Source organism: Martes martes, assembly GCF_963455335.1.
Source record: "Martes martes genome assembly, chromosome: 3".
NCBI classification, from domain to species: Eukaryota; Metazoa; Chordata; class Mammalia; order Carnivora; family Mustelidae; genus Martes; species Martes martes.
The window spans coordinates 161,304,024-161,325,168 of NC_137890.1; positions in this window are offsets into that span (position 1 = coordinate 161,304,024).

Genomic DNA, 21,145 nt, shown 5'->3' on the forward strand with positions numbered 1-21,145 from the left:
TAGAACATATTATGGCAAATTTAATTCCCATCGAAGCTCACTCTGAGAGGAAATTTAACACGTAAAACGTTTATTGGGAAAGACCATGCAATCAACACCTGTTGAAGGAAAAGCCGTGCTGTAGAATTGAGCAGAGGATTCTTTGAGCTATACAAGAGGCCTCAGGTGACGTTCTGGTGCTAAAATGGCCATTTAGAATTGACTTGATGTGCTAAAATAGCGCAGCCTCACCTAACACTGGATTCTTCATTGGATGTGGGCCACCCTGGTAGGACAGGATCTTCCTTTTTTCTTCACCTGAGGGAGTCCCTGCAGGCTGAAAACTGAAAGCTTTTCTTGATGGGACAATTTAGAAGGTAGGATTCCCACAAGCCTCTCCAAAAAGATAAGGGTAAGACTGCATGACAACAGCCTCTTTAGTGGAAGTGTTCCATAAAATCCCCTCCCACCACACTCAGGCCCATTTTATTTATCCTAAATGAGGTTGGGGAGTGGTGAAGACACTCAGGGTCCTTACTTCCCTTGCCTACCTCTGCTAACACACCTCAGCCACACTCTTACTTTGGCATCTGGTGTCTGCTGAAGTGAGAGTAGTTCCCTCTGAAACACCCCACCATATATACTTAGGTGCAAATGGCCGTGCCATGGGAGTGCCCAGCTGTGACTGAAAGGTTACCTGGGATCAGTTCGTCACAGTCAGGAATTTGAATATTTTGGTTAATGAGATCTTATTGGAAGATTATTCTTCATGGTGCCTGTGGTGCCCAGGGGTAATCCAGAAATGGGTGGTCATGTAGAGCATGGGTTGAAGAACAAGACTGGAGGCATGGAGACTAAGAGACCAAGCTGTCGGAGAGGGTAGTGGTGAGGTTCGGGGCAGAGCAGGGGCAGGGAAAAGAGCAGGGATGGGGACTCTACAGGAGGATTTTAGAGATTAGATCGACAGGATTTGAAACCTGATTTGAGAAAAAACTTAGAATAAATTTAGTTTTCCAGCTTGAGCTAATTTGTGTGTGTGAGGGGGGAAGAGTGGGGTTCTTTCCCATTGCAAAAATGTGCTTATTCTAAAACAACATAAATAAATATGGTATTATTTAGGTAATGTATTTTTCACTTGTTTCATAACAGTTTTTCAGACATAGAAAATTTGGGTGGGCATTCAAGCATTCTAAAACATTAGCTCACAGTTGATAATAAGAATAATAGCAAAAAAAAAAAAAAAAGGGAAAGAGCAACCCTTTGTTGGGTGTTTTCTGTGTTTTGGCCATTAGGGCACTCACCTGTAATTATCTTATTAAACTTCACAACAACTATATTATCCTATGGATTATTATTATGCCAGTCTACGGATGGGAAAAGAAAAATGGTATAATCAAGACTGGAATGACCACAGTCTGGCTTTAAAGCTCATGCTTTATTCATCTAATCAATTCAAAGACTCACTCAAGATATTCTCAGTTTTCCCCTGTGACTGTCCCTTGAGCCATTCTGTCTCTGCTGATAATGTGTACTTTCCATCCCTTGGCAGGCAAAGGGTTAAGGGTAAGGTAGCTGACTCTGCCTGCAGTCTATGCCAGTAATTTGTGGTATGGAATGTTGATGTGCTGAGAAAAAAAAAAAGATGCTCTAGTTGCCAGGATTTCTTGCATAGAAACAAAACTTCCATTCACATCCTGCTGAATTTCCAGGACCTAATTAGATGTGGGACCAAATATTACAGTTTCTTCACTCAACAAGAACACAGATGAACACTGATGAAGGTTGGGAATAGGGTTTTCAGCCTTTTTTCTTTTTAAGAACTATAGATTTATTTGATGGTAAGTTTTGATTTAAATATTACCTACAGACAAATGTGTTCTCTCTTAAATTTTCTAGTATATCATGTTACATTTGAATGGGACTTTGTCTTTTACCAGACATGGAATCCTATTTGATGCTCCAATAATGTGAGGCTGGGTGACTCAGAGGGTTGAGTGAGTTGTCAAATCTCTCCCAGCTACCAAGAGTTAGACCAAGTTTCAAACTTGGCACTTTCAATTTCAGGTTCAGTACTTTAAAAAAGAAATTTCACCAAATTTAATAATTTTGTTGGCCAAACAGTAATCAAAAGCACATGATGTTAATTGTATTTTTTTTGTGTGTGTATCAATGTATAGAAAAATCATTTTTATTCTATTCCTGTTGAGTGAAATGAGTAAAATTTGTATTTTCTTTTTCCTGGCCTAGAAAAACAAAACAAAGCAGAAAACAGGAGACAGATTTATTTTTTTATAGTGACACGGGACTGATGACATCCAATTAATCCAAGGATTTGCATCGAATTTGCATCGTTTTTGTGAAATGTGGTGGACTGCTATGCTATTGAATTGAGAAATGACATTAGAATTTGGACAGATAAGTCTTGGTGATACACAAAGGCTGGCCTCTTTTGCCTTCGATTTGCAGACAGGGATTTCTGTGTCGTACTGTGATTAAGGGTGCCAAATGTAGCCAGGAACTGTTTCAGCAATCATAGATGTTGTTTTTCCAATTGGGCCAATCTGCCAGACTGGCAGACAGAAAACTAACAGAAATATTAAATGTAGACAGCTTCTATAGTTGAATTTTGTTTTTTCCTCTCTCTGGTGGAAGCCACTATAAAATAGTAGCCTGTGTGTAGGTCATTAAAAACACACAGAGATACACTACGTTGTGTATTCGCACTGTTAAATAAGTCTTTGTGTGTTCAATATCTGGGTGCCAAAACGACTGTTGCAGATGTATTAGGTGACTGAAGCAGTCCTTCAATTATAATATTAAACCCAGATACTCTCTCCTGGCTCCGCATCACACTGTGAAGGATTCCATCCTCTGTTGACCTACACACTTTGGGGAATCATTTCAGGGGAAGCTCCACACTTGAGTTTCCAAATTCACACTCTTGAAGTCTGGAGGTCTGGTCAATTTGATGGATATGTGCTTGGAGAACTTGATAGAATAGTTGGTTTCATTTCCGGGATTTGTTTCCATACATGGCCAACAAATATGCATAATTACGTGTAATTCTTCCCTGGGCCACAAATGTAACAGAAGTGAGCTCAGTTAGCTTCTGTGACCACAATTTATATAGACCAAACCCTCCCTTCAGATTCAGGGAAATGATGACACAATTCCATTGCAACATACATATGTGGCTTCCCCAGATGCCCCTGGGGTACAAAAGGGCCTTATGCAACTTTTGTGACACATGAACCCTCCTTTCTATCAATATTCTCCTATTTTCTCAGCTTTCTTATGAAATGCATGTCTACCTCTTTTGATGTATATTTCCTAGGAAGAAAAGAGTTTAATAAAATGATATAAAGAGAACTTTTGTTTGGGAGAATTGATCAATGTTCATTTAGAAAGACTATCTTCCAAATACATTTATTTCATTGATTGGAAGCATAAGGAGTAGTGGGCTCCATTATAGCTGAGTTGAAATGACCTCTTCTTTCCTTTCCATCAGGAAAAGTGACAAATGAAATGATGCCATCTTTGGAAAACTGTGTTCATTATACATGGCTTGAGAAATAGTACTTTCCAATATTAAAAGTAACATTTAATAGACATGTTCTAGACAGATTGGGAATTATGCCTTTTTTCTTTGTTTTCAAGGTTTGGAATGCCTGACCCTTTGACTACAGCCATGAGTGAATTTTAGGAGCAATAAACAATGTGATCCATCTAGCACCCTTTGCTTCTCGACGGTCTTAGAAGTGTGAACCTGAATTGGGGAAAAAAAAATGGTCTATTTCCCCTTTCTTATGACTAAGAGGTGAAGAACAAGAAGGAGAGGGTAGAAAAGTTACATTCCTCAAACAATCCACACCCCAGAATAAACAGTATATATATAGTCATTTCTGTATAATTATATGTTAGCAACACTTGTTAACTAGTTTTGTCTGACTTCTCAACCTTAATTCTTCACCATTATATTGCATAGCAACACATTCCTTGTGCCCACAAGGCATTTGTGGCCTAGTCACCTTATACATGTGGGAAGACAACAATTGCAATCTTTCTCTTTAATGTGGGAACTTTTCTCTGCAAAGTAGACCTCTCCTGCCTTGCATGTTGTTGTTTAATTCATGGATCAGAACCATTTGGTACCCTTTGGAAATTATGTTTTCTGTGGAAGCTTTAAAAATCACCATAAATTTGTGGTTTACGACAATATAAATTTGTTATCTTACCAGTTTTGTAGGCCAGAAGTCTGTTGTGGGTCTCACTAGGCTAAAATGAAAGTATTGGCAGGCGTGTGTTCTTTTCTGGAAGTTATAGGGGAGAATCTGTTTCCTTGCCTTTTCCAGCTTCTAGAGGCTGCTGACATTTCATGTCCCAGGGCTCCCTTCCACTTTTGAAACCAGCAATGGGGTGTTGGGTCCCACTCATGGGTATGACTCCAATTGGCCTCAGCCTTCATCATCACATCTCCTTCTCTTCTGCCTCCTTCTTCTACTTAAAAAAAACAAAAAAACCCCCTTGTGATTAGATTAGGCCCACCCAGATAATCCGATATAATCTCTCCATTTAAGGTTAGCTGATTAGCCAATCTACTTCCATCTGCAACCTTTATTCTCCCTTGCCATGTAATATAACATATTCCTGAGTACTAGGGATTAGGGTGTGGACATCTTTGGGGGGCCACTATTCTGTCTACCGTACCTCCTCTCACCTCAGATTTCATTAAGAAGGGGCTGAGGTTGAGTCCTTGAACTGGATTAGCAAAGGTTAGCTGATCTTGGCAGAAGTGAATAAAATATTACTTGGATAAATGATGAGGAGTCTTAACCTAAGCCTGACCATCATCCTTCAGAGTAGCTCCACATGACTTCATGATCACACTCTGCTGAATCAGGTCAGAACCAAGACATTCAGTCTAGAGGATTCCCAGAAGAGTGTCATAAACAAACACTGCTCTTTTCTAATGTGAGTATAGTAGTCCTAACAAAGAGGGAATTCGCATTTACTGACTATACCCTCTTTGGTTCTAGTCAATAAACATATTATTATTCTTTATACAGATTTGCCTTTGAGAAGACAGTGTACTCCCTGAGATGGTGTTCAGTTACTCGCCAAGACATTTCCATCTGTGGGAAGGGCACCTCCCATTAGCCCCTGTTGGGTGGTTTAAGGTGGTGTTTCAGACCAGGCTGTCTTAGTTCAACCTTCCCACTTCAGTTGCTGGATGTACCTTCAAGTCTTTTGAAATGTGCAAGTTTTTCCTTTATCATTTGAACTCCAGAATTTTAGCTGTGTAGATAGGTTTTAGATTTGACCTCTGCCCCTCTGCCCAGCCTGGACTTCTGGACTTGGCTCCTGAACTCAGCTCTTTTAGCTTTGTTTATTATGTTTGATTGGGTCGGTCACTCCAAATTGGATTTTCAATAGTGTTTTCTTACTCCTCTCTTCTTACCTCTCCACTTTTCTATCTTCACTCTTACACCTCCTAAGACATGCAGAACTCTGTGCCAGGTATCACTGACCTTGCCAGGTTTTATCTCAGTCCTTTCTAATATTTCTCTTGCTGATTTCCTATAACTATGAGTAGATATTTAGACAATAGTGAGGCTCATTAATGTAGAAGAAGATGCTTTAATAGGGAAACCAGGCACCTTCTGATAAAACACACTGCGCATAATTTCTCAGCAAAATCTTATAAGGAATGGGAGTATAGGGAGTCACTCTCTCTTATTTTTGTGTCTGTCACAGCTAGAGCACAGTTGTGGAAAAGAGGACAGTCTCAAATACCTTCCACTGAATAGGGAGACTGTCATGATCAAGAAAGATTTTGGCCAAAGAAATTGGACTCACTGTATTTAAAAGAAAAAAAAAGTCTCCCTTTAAACTGACAAGTTATTGTTTTTTTTTAATAAAAAAATTGTTTTTAGCTTTTGGTTGGAAACCTTCCTCAAACTTCTAATTACTCCAAGGTAGTTTTCTCCAGGACCTTTTGGAAATAAGATGAAGGATCCAAGAAGAGGAGAAAAGTAAGTGAATGCCAAAAGAAAAGTTAAGGCAGAGTGTTGTGTTTCTGTGGGATATTTTCCAAAATGTCAAGAGTGTTTGCAGCAGTCTGGGGATACAGAGGGAGTAAGGCAACTGTATCTTTGAGAGTGCAATGAGGCATGCCATGGCTGTTCAGGGTGGGATGGTAGCTCAACGGCCAAAGGTACCCTGACGCCAGTCTTTCTTCTCAGGGGGAAAAAAAATCCTCCTTCTTCCTTTAGCTATAAGACAAGAACAAACAGGAGAGAGGACAGTGGGCATGTGGCCTTGGAGCCTCATAGGTCATAAAATTCTTTAAAGAAACTCTTCATAACATCAAAGGGATCTGACTGAGCATATGAGAGACTAAAATGAGAATTTTACAGAGAACATACAACAAGGGCCAGACATTCATTTTCAGCCTGCAGATTCCTGCAAAAACCTGTAGACTATAGTTTCAGGAGTCGCAGGATGTTGAAAGGTAAATGGTTTCAGAGTCAGGCAAGTGTTGAAGGAAGTGCTGTAGTGCAGCCTCTACTGCCCATCTGTTGCTTCCCAACTAGAGATTCTTGCCTCAGAATACATGTTTTGTCCTAGTTTGGCTCCATGAAGTCGGGTGGCCTGAATTTGGATCCTAGCTTCCCTGATTACTCTCCAAGTGACTCCAAGCAATGTAGGTAGTCTCTGTCTACCTTCTGTGTGATATAGGAGTAATAAGATACTCTCCCTTACTGTGGACTTTGGATGTGTGTGTGAGGTAACACAGGTCAAACATTTAGCGCACCTCAGGGTACGTAGTAGGAATCATTAAGATGGAGTTGTAACTGTTATCATTATTAATATTATTACAGTTAGTTGAGCTCAATAACTTGAGAGATGTGCTTATAGCAGTAGCTGTTGTTCTGTTTCCTGATCTTGTCCTACCTAAGGGTTAACTTGCAGACATAAGCGAGCTCTCCCTTCCATTTTCCAAGGCACTGACTTCAAAGTTTTAGGCTCTCTACACCCTACAATTTGAATTTGTACTACTTTTGGTTCAACTGTGAAATTGTGGTATGACAGAGCTTATTCAGCCAGGCTTACTTTTTTCTATTTTTCCCTTGCAACCAGTTTGGTATTACATAGATCTTAAAGCTGGTTTCACAGTCCATTGCATCAAAGGTTAGAGGTCAATTTCAAACATGGCAAGAGTGGACTGTAATAGCATTTGGCACCTAGATCCCCCTTTTATACAGTGTGAAGCATTTTAGAAACACTAACCTCAGTGGGGTGCTCAGATTAGTTCTGTTTTGAATTAGTCCCTCCAATCTGGGTGGTAAAATGTAAGCAGGGAGGTTAAATGAACTTATTCAAGTTTGGAAACAGAGAGCTTTTCGAAACTGATATTCATATTTAGAACATAAGCCTTACCGCTTTCCACTTCCTGCCCCTTCCTCTTGGCCTTCTCTGGGGTCAATGCGTTCTCTGACATTTACACATCTTCCATATCTAGAAGGAAATGACATGAAAGTACAATTTTTGCCTATTTTTTTTTCTCTTTCTGGTGGATTTTGTTATTGGAAAGAGTCATCAGGAGAAGAAGGGAAAAATCTTGTCCTGGGTCTGTTACCAATCACTACAGTGTTTACAAAGTCATTGGAAGTGAAGGGGATTGAGAAAACTTTCCTGGGAACCAGCAATCCTCACTGGTGGTCCAGCAGGGGTACTGTGGCAGCTTGGGGTTGGAGAGGGAACAGTTCACAACTAAAGCTGAATATTCACTTTTATATTTTAAAGGTAGAATTATCAGCAGATGACATCACTTCCCCTGGAAGGCTCTAAGGCTGCTGTTGTTGGCTCTGACATCTTTCTAAGGTGGAAATGATACAGAAGGAGGACAAGAAAAAGGAGAAGGAGAAGAAGGAAGAGGAGAAGAAGAAGAGCTAGAGAAGGAGGATAAGGACTAAAAGGAGGAGAAAAATATGATTCTTCCTAAATAATTGCTAAAGATAAACATGTCTCTTGGCAAAATTGAAACATCCCAACAGGTCTTTATTACTCTTTTTTCTTTCTTTCTTTCTTTTTTTTTTTTTTTAAGATTTTTATTTATTTGCCAGAGAGAGAGAGTACACACAAGCAGGCAGAGAGGCAGGCAGAGGCAGCGAGAGAAGCAGGCTCCCTGCCGAGCAAGGAACCTGATGCGGGACTCGATCCCAGGACCCTGAGATCATGACCCGAGCCGAAGGCAGCGGCTTAACCAACTGAGCCACCCAGGCGTCCCATCTTTATTTCTATTATTATTTTTTTCTTCTATGATAAGAAAACACTTCAAATATTTGAACAGAGGTTCAACCATAATTTCATTTAAATAACAGGTAAACATGTTAATGAGAGGTATCTCCAATATTAATGGATGGGCAGTAAGGTAATCTAATTACAGATGACTTCTTTTTCTTTGGTGTCCTTGCTCTACAATGAAATGCTGAGGTTTTGAATTTATGATAAGGGGAATTATCCTATTGTGGCTAAAAATCTTACTGATACTTAAATTGTTGACCTACCTATAAAACTAGACAGGTTTTTGGTATTTGTGTGTCTTACCAGTTTCCTGATTGGTAAAAGTTATCATAAATTGTTTAGCAGGGATTTTAAATTTCTCTCCTATCACTTGGCTAGGAGTAGCTTTCCAGTTGTTTTTTATTTTAGGCTTTATGAATGTGTCCACTTTATGAAGCTAACAAGTATCTTTTTGACATTCTGGACAATGTGCACTTATTTCTTTATGTGACTCTTTCTATTCAGCATTGGCTATGTCTATAGACAAAGACAAGCAAGAGGGGTAGGATTTTATTTTCTTAGCTTCCTGGCACATTAACTAGAAGCTCAACCATCCCAACCTTTAGAACTCATGCTAGAACATATATCAGTGCTCAGTCTAGGCTCTCAGTCAAACATCAAAGATTCTGAAATGTTATTTTGGAGGTTGGTATAGGTGTGTTTCTGGCAAATTTCATGTAGTGCTATTCAACTGTTCTAAAGATCATCCATTGAGAATGGTGAATCTCAGTGTTTCCTAGTAGCCTTTAAAGTCTCACCTGGGTCGGAAGTTACAAAATATACAAGATTTTTTTCTCATAGTTATGAGCAATATGTTCATGGAATCCTTGAATATACATTCAAATAAAATTATTAGAATACAGCTCATTTACTGATGTCCTACTTTGAAAAATAAAAAGTCAGTGCCCATCAGACTTCTAGATCTTTCCTCCTATGATTTGTTTTGAAATCTCCAGGCAACTAGAGCCAATGAGTCTAAGTAGATATGACAGTCAGCATCCTTTCCTTTTCAGATGCTTAAGGATATCATGGAGAATTTAAGGCTTTAAAATATTTACCTTTGGGCAGTACCGGTTAGTTTTGCAAATCAAAATAAATTGACATAAGATGCACTTTAATAGATATAAGATGTACTCAAAGTCACTTGGTGTGTCATTCTAACTTGAAAAATGCCTTATGGGGCCAAATGGAAATCTTTCTCTGACAATATTCATATACAATATTCACTGATAGATTAATACTGAAAACTGCTTGTCTCTCAACAAGCAGTCCAGACTCTGTCAATCACAGACCATACTGAAATGGCTTGCCTCAGTTAGTAGGCTTGGATGCTTCTAGTATATACATATTCTGTTTTGACTTTTATGTCATCAAGAAGAGAATAGTAGTAACTCTTTATGATCATCCCTAGATCCTTTAAGGGTGAGTGTGAAACTTCTTTGATAATTTAAGTTCGTCTAACTTTTGGTGGGATAACTGATACTGTGTTGTTAATTTTATTTAAAATTCTTCTGGACCATGAACCTGCAGAATGAAGCATCTTTTACTATGCTACTATATACTAGCTAAAACTCTGTGGGCCAGTTACCCATTTAGAATTTGTTGCCAATTATTTTGAGCCCCTATCTAATTGAAGGGGGAACAGGCTCAAGTACCATTTCTTAGTGAGAAATTATTGTTTTTTTCTTTTTTCTTGAAGGTATAATAATAATAACAACAACAACAACAATAACAACAACAACAACAATAATAAACCTCCAACATTTTCGCTGATGTTTGGTTGGACAATAGTGGTGGTACCCCTCCTTCCCAGGGTGACTTGCCCTGGGAAGATTTCAAATAGTGGGGGAGGGGGCACCCTAGGCAACCCTTTTATATGGCTCTTTCCACAGCTATGCCCATCCATTACCAATGACACCCTTGACAACTGCAATCTAGAAGTGCCTCAAGGAACCCCTACTTCATGGCTTTTCACACTATACATGGTGAAGGACAAAGTTTTAAGTTTTATTTCCAAGGCCTACAAACACAAGTCTGTTGATTAGGCAAGTCAATTGACTAAAAAGTTTCTAAATCCATTTTCCGTGCTTATAGCACTATGGACAGGTAATAAACAGTTTGAAGACCAGCACCAGTCTCTGGAGAAAACTTTAAATAGCACTGACCTAGGTCCCTTGATAGAAGGACATCTTAGCTCTACTTTCTACTCTCTGGACAAACAAGCATCCTGGCTGAGCCACGTGATGGAGACTGATATTCAGAGTTGGCTCAGGTTGCTTTGTGAAGGAATTTTCTGTAACAATCTGGCATGTCACCCTTCTCAAAATCCAGTCAAGTTCTCTGAAATAAGGGCTGGTTTCCTGTCTTCCTTTGATGAGGAGGTGTTTTCCTGCTCAGAGAATACTCTTTAGATTTCCTGTTTCATCGTTCTTAAACTGTTAGAATTCAAGAATTTGGAGAATTTGGCAAAAGTCCTAAATTCCTCTGGAATTTCTCCCATGTGACACAAGGACAAATATGCAACTGAGCGTCAGAAAGAAAGGGGAGTAAATATTTCCTGGGGGTAGGTATATAAATCAAACATTAATAGGAATTCTAAGCTACATGTATTAGCATTCATATATAGACAATGAAACTTTTAGAGCCAGGGAACAATTGCACAATTTTAATACAGGAAGCTTCTTGCCTCCATATATGTGAAAACATTATTTATAAAAGAGTGACAACAGCAGTGAAAACCCGATAGTAAACAAACCAATTCTTAGAGTTTTATTCTGCAAAACAAATACTGCAGTGCCGTCTATCCAATGTTTGTTTTTCCAGATATGTCTTAATTGTGCAATTTGAAGAGCTTTAAAAAATTTTTTTTGTAACCTCTTTTCTCTCTCTACTCAATTGTTATTCCTTCTAACTCTCTTTGTGGGCAACTCAGTGGTGCCAACAAAGACTTAGTGGGTCTTTGAGGAATCTTCCCTAAGCAATTTTTAGTATTTAGGACAAATCTTGTTCTACGATTACTGAGAATTTGACGAAGTCAAACTCTCCCATATATATTTCTAGAGTAATAAGGGAAACTGATTGATGGGATTTTTATCATCTAACTAGATGTAGCTTTGACTTAAAAACAGGGAGATTTTACTTGACAGTTTTGCTCAACCTAAGGCAAAATATTTCGGAGTTGGTCAACTAAGAAGAATCCAAGAAAAAGAAAAAAAAATACTTAGTAGACAAGAGTAACATGTAAAAATATCACATCTTTTACTAGAAGGGAGATTTCAGGTGGCATATCATAAAAAATGTCAATTAATTAAAGTAAACATCTCTTAATAATACTCAGTTAACATTTAGCCACCTCTAAGCTCTTTAAGCAAAGATAAATCTATAGTATTTACCTATCAAATTCCAGAAAAATAATTTCTGTCAAGTAACAAAATATAAAAATTTACTTGTCTTCCATGCTGTGAAATTTATTTGGATGCAACTCATTCTTTGCAGATGAATCCACGGTTTTTTCTACATCTTCAAAAGATGTAGATGCAAAATGAGAAATTCTCATAAAATGCCACAGTGATCAATCCAGTGCCCTGTAGTTATTGACAGAGTTCCAATACAAAGAAGCTTTTTTGGTGTTCTTCCTGTCTTTAATTTTTAAAGAGAGAAGGAGCACAAATGGGCTTTTCGCATGGGTCAAGGCAGTATCTAACAGAGATATTAGGGTTAAGATTGATCCAGCCCATGGTGAGGTCACTTCTATTCTCACCTCCCTTGAATCAGAACACCTTACTTTAAGAAGTTGTGAAAGGACAGAAATATATAAATTTCAACCTATGTTTTTGGAAGATTTTTCAACAAGATGAGAGTTTTCTACATGCATAGAAAAAAACTTATCTAGAGTAACTTATACATGAAAGATGCTTATCCAAGGGATATTTCTTGCTGTTTTAGTCCCCATAGAAGAAAACAAAGAAAGCTAGTGTTCTGAAATCTTGCATCATCTTTTTTAGGGAATTTCATGGTCCTTTGGACTTATTGATTTCCTGAATGAATAAAGTGTTTTTCATTAAGTCCCGTGACACATACCCTTACGTTCCAGGACCCATGCTAGGGCTGTGGGACAATGAAGGTAAGTCCCTTCCGACCAGCTATACCCCGTTTGGTGAAGCAAGATAGACAATTACACATAGCACATACTAAGTGGTAGGTATGTTATTGGAATCCCCAGGGGAGGCATATAGTCCAAGATTTAGAGCTTCAAAGAAGGTGCCCCAGAAGTGGTGATGTCTCCTTGGGACCAGAGAAACAGTAAGAAGGTGGGGCAAGGTGTTGAGTGTCCTGGTGGAAGAAGCACTTTCCAGGCTGAAGTGTGAGTATGAAGATTGGGAGTGTGGGGAATCATTGGCAGGATGGCTATTCACAGGGAGGAGTGAGAAGGGAACTTCTAGAACTGGAGGGAACCTTCAAGATCTTGTCACTCATATACCTTTCAAATCAGGTAACTGAAGCTGGAGCAGAGGGGCTGCCCAGCCTCATATCATTTGTTAAGAATTAATCAGGACGAGAGCTTGGGCTATCTGACTTCCAGACCCTCCTGGCTTGTACTCTTTTCTTATAATTCTAAGGATTTGGTCATTTTGCTCAAAGCTAAAATACATTGGAAAGAGCTGGTAAAGGAAGGGAAGACTGAAGAAAGAAGATAAACCACCACCAACAAAAACAAGTCTAAATTTTTATTATAGATTGGTAGGCATAATGCTAATAATCTAGAAAGAGTAGAATAAATTTAGAATTTTGTATTTAATAAAGCAAACAAGTGTGTCATATGGTTTGGAAATGCTTAATGTAAAATGATTAAGATTGAAATATCATACCCTTTTCAAAAAAAGTTTTGAACATCTACTTAATGAAACACACATAAGGGTGTTTTAATTTAAGATTATTTATGTAGAATACATAATTTCCTAATAATAACAGATAAATAGGGTATAAGAATACAATTGGAAATCTTGAGTGGACTATATTATTAAAGAAAATATGCTTTGATGCTTGTCATACCATGTTGCCTTTATAATCATTCTTCAGCTAATCCTAAATACTATCTATAAGAATAGTTCCATTTTTAGACTGCCTTTGCACTTGACTCAGAAATAGCCAAGAGCTTGGAGATGGCTTTAGGAATACCAAAAGCATTATATGCAGAGTCCAGACATTTTCAGAGCAGCAGTTAAAGAGGACTTAAAATTCTTCTACTCAAGGCAGATCAAGAATTCACTGAGAAAGGCATGGATGTTTAGCTGGAAAACTTTTTGAAGAACAAATGTATCCTAAGATGGAAAAAATATAGTGGAAATACAGTTGACTGAAACTTGATGTCAACTGAAAATCCTAGACTAGCAAGTGTATTTAGAGTACCAGGACAGGTGGTAAACACTATCAAGGTCGTTAATGATTAATGTGGGAACTTGGAATTCTTTTTTACCAGGGACATACACACACACACACCCACACACACACAGACACACACACACACTGGGGTTAGGTCAAGTTAAATCTCCAAGGGTAGGACCAGGCATACAATTTTTTAAAAGTCACATTGACATTGCAATATGCAGCCAGGATTGGGAACCAGTGCTCTAACCTAACTAGGTATACGTGTGTGTGTGCACACGCGCGTGCATGTGCATGTGCATACACGTGTAAAGAAAGGGAGTAGTTAGGAAAATTTTCAAAGGGTAATTTTGGAGGATGAATAGGAGTCACATAGATGGAGAATTCACCCTAGATGCTACAAGAACACATACATGATTAGAAAAGGCAGCTGGGTTTTGGGAACTAAAGTGGAGAAAAATAAAGCTGGAAGGTCCAGAGCCTGCCTAAAGTCTATAAAAGTTGAGGTGGGACTTAACCCACACACAATGAGGAATGACCAAAGTGGGACAAGCAGGTCTGTATTTTGGATAGATCCCTCAAATGACAGGGTGGAAGACAGATACTGGGGTAACTCTAGCTCAGAGTTCTCATCAACTGTGTCTCTCTTGTTCCTGAACCGTTTCATGTCAGTGACTTATGGCCAATAATTTTTTCACACTTTTTGATGACACATGGTAGGGGAGAGGAGGAGACAAGAGAAAAAGGGAGGAAAACAGGCTTAGACTCTGGTAGAAAGAACTACTTTAGTCAGTTCCTATGGTGGGAGGCCCCTCATTCTACTTGGGTATCTGGAGTGGGAAACATGGGATATAGGGTTTCCTTTGCCATTCCTGTCGAGGGCTAGTCTTCCTCTGCGCAGGACTTGTGGCTCTTCCTCTAGGGTGTTGTTATTCAAATTGTGATCCCCTGCGTCAGCAACATCAGAATGACTTCAGAGTTTTCTGGAAATGCAAAATGTAATACCCTACCATGGATCGAATCAGAAACTACATTTTAACAGGATTCTCAGGTAATTTTTATGTATTAGCATTAAATAATGAGGGGCATTAGTCTCAGAAAATGTTTTTCAAAGTTTTTTTTTTTAAGATGTTATTTATTTATTTGGCAGAGAGTGATCACAAGTAGGTAGAGAGGCAGGTAGAGAGAGGAGGGGAAGTAGGCTCCCCACTGAGCAGAGAGCCCGATGCAGGGCTCGATACCAGGACCCTGGGATCAGGACCTGAGCCGAAGGCAGAGGCTTTAACCCACTGAGCCACCCAGGCGCTCCTGTTTTTTAAAGTTTTTAAACCCAAACCCTTCCACGTGGCAAGACATTCATTTTTGTGTGTCTGTTCTAGAAGATGTATGCTCATGCACTTGAACCTGAAGACAAATTTTCAGGAGGAGAAATATATGTGGTCTATGCTACACTATTTTATCCTATTCTGTCCTGTTCTAAAAAAAAAAAAAAAAAAAAATGCTGGTCAACACTTACTACACTGATTTCGTAAGTCACTAATAGTTTGTGACACATTTGTTTTGTGCTCCTAAAGGAACAAAAGTGGCCTAGCCCTGAAATGGAATACAGGAAGTACTTTCCCAGTTTTCAGAAAAAAAGTAAATTAAATGGAAAGCAGTTTTCTATTCCAAGATATTTTTTCCTAAGCACTTTTTTAAAAAAAAGATATGGCTTTTGCCATTACTTGATTGTTAGCAACTATCAGTAAACATAATAAAGAATAAAGGAAGAGGAATCACATATTCATGAGAAAAGAACTGGAATGACTCAATCATGCTTAGTCTAATTAAAAAAATAGAGATGTGATTTTGATTGAAATTTTATTATCATAAAATTAATATTTCTTGGTGTAACATTTTTCTTGATATGAAGAATTTCACCTAATGATATCATTTTTGTATTAGTATTTAATATCACCTGATTACAGTTGACAATAACTATTCTAGAAAACAATTTTTCAAATGATTTTTTACCGTCATGTGATTGGGCAGGATAGCCCACTTATTCTCTCCATTCCCACCCTACAGAGGAAAAAGAATAAAGTAATAAGAGGGAACGTGTCACTGTATAAGCAAATTTTTGTGGTTTGCCTTAGCAGAGTGGTAGAGATGACTTGTATTTGAATCATAATGTATATATGACTTAAAGTTTAGTGATTGCAAAATTATGGTCCTCAAGTACCATTGATAGAAGCATATGTCACTATATACTCTGGGGTTAACCAAATAACCCACAACAAAGTCCAATGTGAATGAAGAAGCTAAGCCAAAAGTAATTCATAAGTAGAAGGCATTTGGAAACCATGGCCATGTGAAGACTGCATCAATAACCAAGTACGCTTCCTACATCTGCAGGAATTCCACAAGTCGTACTCAGAGTTGTGTAATCTTCTAGCATTACATGCTGATCTAGGACCCTACATTAGAGTCATCAGTAAGCTCTACTCAAACAAGAATTTAATTTTGCAGATACACTATTTTAGTAACTTTAACTCATTTAGTAAATTTAACTCATTTTAGTAAATTTAACTCATTTAATAGGTGGCCAATATGTGGTCACTGAATGTATATAAAAATGACAGTATATGAATTATGCCTCATTTAGTTGTAAGAATCAAAGAATGTATGTTATCAGGAGACCTAATGTAGATTACAATCCATATTTTCAGAGCCACTACTAGAGAGAATCATTTATTATCAAGGTCCCATCTGAGCTATCTAATGACAACCCTAGAATTTTATAGCTTTTTAAGGTAATTGGTTTTTTCCCCCTGTTTTTCAGAGAATATGGGAAAATGCACTGAGATTTGCCTGGAAACTAAGTCTGAGTAACTCTACATATTTTCACTTCCTTAGTCTTGTCAAGGCCAAGGATTACTAAAAAGTTTTATCTCACAAGTAATATCTGATTTGTAGTAGATACCTGAGAGGCCATATTGGAACCAGAAAGGGGTATCTTGATGGATCAAAGATATTGACCATGGGCATTGGGCAATGGAAGGTCAGTTGTATGCCTTGATTTGCCCTTCTTGTTACAGGCTCTCCTAGACTCTGAGGCAGGGGATGGATCATCTGTCACTTTGTTGAGATATGCTTCTGGGATATTATTTGTTAATTGAGCTTTAGACTTCTTCCTCACCATGTCCAGACTCAGCTAAGGTTGTCAGATAAAACACTGGATGTTCAGCAAACCTGAAGATCAGCTAAACAAAAAATACATTTTGGTTTAGGTATGCTCTGAATATTACAAAGGACACACTCTTACAAAAGATATTATTTATCTGAAATTCAGACTTAATTGGATACCTTCCATTTTTTATTTGCTAAATCTGACATGTTCAGTTCAGCATTTAGAACACGTGTTAGTATCCTCGTACGTGGATTTATAGGTCACCTATCTCTAAGTTCCTCGGGGTTCAGCAAACTCACTGAGTCCTCAAATAGTTTCATGTATCCCAGAGTGACCCAAAGTAAATAAGCAAACTAATCCTGAATTACAGGATTTCTACATCCAAGGAATGTAGAAAAGGAGAGTGGGGAAGTGACTTGAAGGATTAGAGGGTCAGTGGAACGTGGGAGTCAGGAATGTTCAATATTGTAGGTTGGGATTAAGCTATCCCTGGAGGAGGCTGAGGTAGGTAGAACCAGCCAGCTAGAGGTGACTCTCAGGGAGGGATTTAGGAGGAGAAAAGCACTGTGGCTTTGTCCTTGGTCCTCTCAAACTTCTGAGGGCTTCCAGATTAGGAATTTCTTCAACAGTGGGAGGGGGCAAGAACAAAGCATTTCCTGGGGCTCGGGCTGGCACGTGGCTGGGAATGGAAATTATAATTCTACGTGTGATTCTGAAATACGGTGGTGATAATCTTTGGAGTCCTGCAAAAGCATTCTAAAATAATATTCTTAACACTTTCAAAAGGAGGGAGCTGGAGAGAAATATATCTGTACACAGAGTGTCATAAGGAACTCTTGTACTCTTTCTCTCTTTTTCATTCTATTTGGTTTCTTGGAGTAAAATCTAATTGTTGGTGTTTGCTTCTAATGAATTGTGTGTGTGTGTGTGTGTGTGTGTGTGTGTGTGTGTGTGTGTATGTGACAGAGAGAGAGAGAGAAAGAGCAAAAGAGAGCAAGAGAGAGAGGATATGTTTTAAACCATGATCATTTTTGGCAATGATTCAAATACACCCTAAGCTTTGTGAGGAAAAACAATGGAAAAGCCAAAAACCAGAGCTTAGCCAAAGATTAAATTTGTGACCAGCCATAAAAAGACTTACAGTTAGGCACTATGATTAAAACTAATTTCCCCAGTGGTTTCATTAGATTTTCTGTATGCAGAGGAGTTGCACTGCAATGTGGCAGATCTTTTTCATTCTGGTAAATTGCACGAAATCAACAAAGTGCCTGATGGCTGTGATTTGGAATTGTGATTGAGCTCTGTATTATCCATCTGAGTTTGCAGGGAATGTTTGACTTTGAGCTTCTTAGAATTCAGCACAGTCCTTTCTTTTGCTTTATTGACATGTTTTATTAAGCACCGAAATACCTGCTGAGTGCCCAAAGGACTGCAGGCAAAATGGGGTCAAAGATATTCATCTGATCACTTTCACGTAAAATCTAGATATTCAGCAATTTAGGATGAAATGCACCTACTGTCTCCCAGATGAAGCGTCTGGTAAACGGCCTATGCTGCCTCAGGTCCTAAGAACTCTCCGTGGTGTTTTCTAAAATATAATGGTCATTTGTGCCTTCCTTACTTCAAGGTTCCTGGGAAGATGAAGGCAGGGGAAACAGATTATGTGCCAGGCAGCTGGATTTCCTCTAAAGCCTTTTCCTTTTAAAGAAGCTTCCTCCTTTCACAGGTTTATAAGCAGTGTTTCCTGTGATTTTGCAGCATCGAATATGGTGAGTGCCCCTGCCAGCTCACAGCACAGCCAGGTGCTAAGCATCTGCTGCAGTGAGCTAGCGCCTCGGCAAGCTGCGTGTGCCCGGTAGGTGTGTGATAGGCATCATGGCACTGTTTGGGAAGCCAGGAGACTGACTGCAGCGCTCACACGCAAGCCTCCCCAATCGGTCTTGCAGGTAGCAAGACTATCACTTTAATGTGGACAGCTGATGGCTCCGCTTCTGCTTTGTTTTCCCTGCTAAGCCAATCCCAGTAGTATCAAAAGAAGCAGGAAGCCCCGCCGGGGTGGTGCGTTATTGCTTTGTGGCCAAGAGGTCCTGGAGGATATGGCAGGGATCGTTTCTCTTTTCCATGATGAACAAGAGCAATTTCCATTTTCTTTGTATAGGTTTCCTTTTTTCATATAACTGTTGAATTTCATGGTAGGTAAAGCATAGTGATAGATATTCTGGATATAAAAACTTGTGCAGCCCATGCAGGGGTGTGTGTGTGTGTGTGTGTGTGTGTGTGTGTGTGTGTGTGAATGTGTGTGTGTTTATGTATGCGTGTGTGTGTGTGTGTGTCTGTGTGTGTAATGGAATGGGTTAGCAGTTAGTCCTTCTAGGGTTAAAAAAAAAAAAAAAACAAATATTGGGGAAGTCATCCCATAGGCACGATTACTAAATTCTCGAAAATCCACCTATTATAAGTGACATGAAATTTAGATCAGTGAATAGCTGAGCAACTGTTCTACCTTAAGAATTATGGATTTGATTTATAAAATACATTAATAATTAGTAACCAAGGGCAAAATTGGTGGTATCAAAATTAACCCTGTCTCATATTTTTGCATGATCCCACCCGAGTCCAAGTATGTGCCAGGTGTACCTCATTTCATATGCTTCGTATAATAGAAAGGTGTGTGTACCTTGAGTTTTAATAAGTTGAACTGGATTTTAACCCTATGAGGGTGAGACAATGTATAACAGTTGATATTTCTGTAGTGATTATTATGTGCCAGACACAGTGTTAAGTACTTTGAGTGACTTTTCTAATTTTAATCCCCACAACAACCCCCTGATTTGTCTACTATAATAATCGCCATTTGATCCATGTAGAAATTACCCCAGAAATGTTAACCAATTGTTAAATAAATTAAATAAATTGTTAAACAAATGTTAGATAATTCACTGTAAGTATTTAGTGATGACGTTCGGATTTCAATTCAGGCAGTCTGGTACTCCTGGGGTCCATACTATAATGGCAAAAAGTGATCTGGACATAGTTGTCATATAGGTAAACCTTAGACTGGCCATGGTTCAGATTAGAAATAAAAGATAATTCTGACTAGACACTGGGTACTCATTCTGCACTCATTGCCAAATATCCCTTGTAAGATTAATGTCCATGAAGTTAGACTTTGTTATTCATCTCTATATTTTGAACTATAGTTAGCTTGGACACAGAAGGTAAGGCATTCAGTAACATTGTTGAATAAAGGAGTAGGGTATTTATAAATGTAAATTAGTCTTGTAATGTTGTTTTTGTATTTTGCCATATGTAAGAGGTTAAGGTAACATCAGTATAGTTATTATTATTATTACTATTATTATTATTAATTATATATATTATTCTACTTTTCTTTGGGCTCTCTATCCTGCTAGAGTGGTAGAAAAACAATTTTAGTCAATTTAGGTTTTCCTATGCTTTTCATATACATTATAGCTATGTTTGGGGTGAACTGAAGGCCCTAACCAGGTGAAATGGACACTGGGGTGCTCTGCCCAGATTCCCTTTTCAGCATGGAGGTATCCATTCCCCCAGCTGCCAAGAGTGTTGTCTATTTACAGCTCACAGTTTCATTCCACTCTGGGACTTGACCTTGGCTGCTAAGAGATACCTCAGGTAACAGCTCTTCCCTGAGGGCAAGACACATCCAAATATGATTGAAATGGGAGTATAAGTGTTCATCCCCCTAGCTTCAATACAGGACAATTCTGAGAGTCCCTTCCCGCCCAGAGCTCCCTAAAGAACTGTCCGAGATCTCAGTTACCACGGCTTTGCTCTTCACCTCCTTCCCTGTCCAAATCTGCTTCATTCCTTTTTTTACCTGTGTTCCCAAATGTGTTTCCCAACAAACAAACCTCCAGCACACAATTCTCTCTTTCAGAGGGCCTGACTGAAGGCAGTAGATATTAGGAGCAGTCCTAGGAAGCAGGCTCTGAAAATGAAATTTGGGAGCTAGACTCCTTGCACCAAGGACTCAGTCACTGATGGGAACACAAGCAGTCACTAGCATACTATGGCTGTGCTAGTATTCACATGTTCACTAGGGATGAAATGGAGATGTGATCTCTGTGGAAGGGCATTCATTGGCTAGTGCTATTTCTCAGGCATTTGAGAGGTACAGGGGGAGAATTCTACTTGTAAGGATCATGGAATAAGATTGCTGCTGTTGGGCGCTATGGATGCATTGAAAGAAATGTTAACTAAAAAGCTCAGTGATTCGGGGCACCT